Here is a 3,459-nt window from a genome sequence, read left to right as displayed (position 1 = left end):
TTGAACATCAAAGGACATCTTACGCTTATTTTCGGTCATGGTAATAATCTCATCTCTACAATTAATTTGAGCATTTGCTGTGTATAGAAACGGACTACCTAAGATTACCCTTTGTTGTGCTGCCATTTTGGTAGAAGCATAGTCTAGAACTAGAAAATCCACCAGGTATTCAAACTCTCCCAACTGAATCTTAACATTCCGAACCATTCCCCGTGGACGCCTCCAACTTTCATCCGCCAAGCTTACCATGGTGTCTATATCTTGAAGCGGACCGAAATCGTACATGTCATAGAGCTCACCCGGTAACACACTCATGCTTGCCCCATAATCCAACAATGCATGAGGAATTTTTAGTTTCCCCACTCAGATAGGCACGATTGGTGCTCCATACTCTTTATCATTCTCGATTTCGGCATCTTTTTCCAAACCTGCATTCACTTGATATGAAGGAGTTAGCAATGTTTCATTAAATTTAGTACTAGGAACGGTGCTTACCACATTGATATTAACAATTTTAATGTTTTTTGGATTTATCACTGTGTCACTTGGTAACTGGCCTTTTGCTTTCTTCAATATCGCCACTTCACTTGCAAGTTGACCCATTTGGGTGGTCAAAGTTTGAATCACTTTATCACGGGCCTCGTCCTTTTGCATCCGAACCTCATCACGTTGATTCATTCGTTGAATTTCAACTTGCATCGCCTTCAACATCTCCATTACTTCGTTTCCACCCGAAGAGATTTGACCCGTTTGATATTGCCTTTGAAATCCTTGGTTTCCTTGGAAATTCGGGTTAGCTTGATTTGAAGGGTTCCCATACCGAAAGTTTGGGTGGTTTCTCAGCCTGGGGTGGTAAGTGTTAGAATTCATATTATAGTTTCTACCACCCCCTCCTTGACCTTGTACCGCATGAACTTCTTCATACTGGCCTTCCACCATTCCTTGGCAATTCTCAGCCGCATGACCTATTTCATTGCAAATAGCACAAACATCATAAATTTGATTAGAGGTTTGAACATTACCATCGTCAACCGCATGCACTTGTGTTCGGGTAACGGCCGGTCGTGCTCTCCTTGATGCTTGAGCTTTCCTCTTTGAAGTGATTGCCATTTGTTCCAAGAACTCCCAATCGTCATTCTCGTAATTCGTGCCAAAAGTACCATTGGTGATTGACATTAAATCACGAGCATCTTCAGCACTCAATCCCTCGTGGAAGGCATTCATCAATTCCCAAAGTTCAATTCCATGATGAGGGCAATTTTTGATCATCATGTTGAAACGCTCAAAGGCTTCATGAAACATTTCGCCTTGTTGTTGCTGGAAACTCCTCAACCCCTTTCTTGCATCATTGGTCTTTTAGGCAGTGTAGAATTCATCTAGAAAAATCTGTTGCATTTCCGCCCAAGTGTAAATAGATGCTGAAGGCAAAGTGTAAAACCACTTCTTTGCCTTATCCTCCAAAGAAAATTGAAATAAAACCAACTGGACATCATCGGCCGAAAAACCTTGACTCCCAAGAGTATTGAAAATTGAGTCGTAGGCTTCCAAATGGAAACAGGGTTCCTCCGTTGCTAGACCCTTATATTTCGGCAAACTTTGCAAGGAATTCGTTCTCACTTCAAAAGTTCTTCCTTTATTGTTGTGAGGAATAACCACCGGTGAAGGATTATGAGTAATCACCGGCCTAAAATGCGCTTCAATACCCCTCGCATGTTCTCTAAGATGCCTTCTTGGTACACCAAACCGCCCCCTTGGACGAACAGGACCCATTCATCTTGGTATATGCCCTTGTGGTGCCATTGGTTGTTGAAATTGTTGTTGTGGCACCGGTGGTTGTTGAATTGGCCTTTGAAGTTGAGGTTGTACATTCTGTGGACGAACTTGTTGCAATGGTATAGGACGTTGCATTTGTGGCCCTTGTGGCCTTGGCCTAATGTGTTGTTGTATGAGTTGTTGTTGTTGTTGCACTCCACCAACACTTGGCACTCCCTGAAATTGACCTTGTGCATACCCAAAGTCTCCTTGATCTCCATCACCCCCATAAGCATACCCATCTTCATCAAAACCCTCAAATTCCTCATATCCTTCATCATAACCATCTCCTTGAATTCCCGAAGATTGTCCAAATGGAAGAGTTGAGTATTGAAAACCCGACTGGTTTGATGGTCGAAACTATGAAGCATGGACAATGGTCGAGTTTGGTGCTATGGTATAGTTTGAATATGATTGACTCGCACCCGGAAAGAAAGACAATGGTGGAATAGTAGTAGCAGGGTTAAAAGTAATGGTTGGTTCCTCTTGAGTGGTAATGGGTTGTGTGGTGTTGGTTGGTGTAACATTTTGAATCAAGGTAGGTTTGGTGGTATTTGTTGGAATAGTGGTATTTGGTGAAGGTTGAGTGGATGTTGGTATAAATGGTGGAGTAGGTTCACCCGTAGTGGGTGGTGGTGGTGGTGGTGGATCCATGTATCGAAGTGGTGTAACCGGTGTGATTGGTGTTGTTGGTGAACCGCTAATTGTGTTTTCCCTTAACAAAATTCTGTTTGCTCGCAAAGTTCGTTCAATTTCCGGATCAAATGCCAATGGTGAAAGCTTGTGAGAGCTTCTAGTACGCATGCACCTGTAAATACCTGCACACTAACACACCCAGCGTAAACCAGAAAAATAACAAACTTAAAAAGAACGAAAATAACACACGTTGCGCACTACTCCCCGACAACGGCGCCAAAATTTGACATGATGTCGTGGTCACAATCAAATTTAATCCAAATACAACTAATTAGCTAGCAGTAAGTGGGTATCGAACACAGGGAGTTTGTGAAATATGTGTTATTTAAAAGTGTGTCTAAATTAACCAAGTTAAACTAAATATAATGAAAGTAAAATTCAAGAGTTGATTTGATTGGATTGGTTTTAAAACTAAATTTAACTAATTAAATTGCAAAGATGAAAGTTTGTGGTTATAAGCAAATTAGAGACAAATGACCATCCTAGATTTCCGGTTTGTTTCGACATTCATGTTATCATTTCACTAGAAAGAACTACATAGACATAGCTCATGTGTGATTATTTGCAGTGATGAAAGGGAACTAAGTACTCAGATTCCTAGAACGTGAGGTTGTTACCCGATGATCAATCAACCCTTACCCAAACCTAACTATACCCATGATATCTCGATTGCCAACGGCACCAAGAACGTATGGTTTCTAACTAGTTCAACATAAGGATTAACAAGTTACTAACAAACAATTACACACCATAACAACAAATCATAACGATAAAGATTGTTATTCTAGAAATTAGAAAAATCAAACATGAAATGTCTCAACCAAACCTTCAATCCAGGATAATCACCAAGTGTTTAGCCACTCATGGCCTTGAAGCAACATCATAACAAAAGTTTCAATGTTCATAAAGATCCAAGACAATAAAACCGATGATTAGACCAGTGTTCTTCAA

The 3,459-nt window shown here is 40.7% G+C and overlaps 1 non-coding gene across 1 annotated transcript; it reads left to right on the top strand.

The window, feature by feature from the left end:
• The first annotated feature begins 1,240 nt into the window (after positions 1-1,240).
• On the top strand, positions 1,241-1,346 carry LOC118487736. The gene has a single exon (XR_004882679.1). It is a non-coding gene; the product is annotated as a small nucleolar RNA R71 (small nucleolar RNA).
• The last annotated feature ends 2,113 nt before the right edge of the window (positions 1,347-3,459 follow it).

Source organism: Helianthus annuus, chromosome 15 (assembly GCF_002127325.2).
Source record: "Helianthus annuus cultivar XRQ/B chromosome 15, HanXRQr2.0-SUNRISE, whole genome shotgun sequence".
Lineage (NCBI taxonomy): Eukaryota > Viridiplantae > Streptophyta > Magnoliopsida > Asterales > Asteraceae > Helianthus > Helianthus annuus.
Note: the sequence above shows the minus strand (reverse complement) of the source record. Positions and strands in the feature narration are given on the sequence as shown.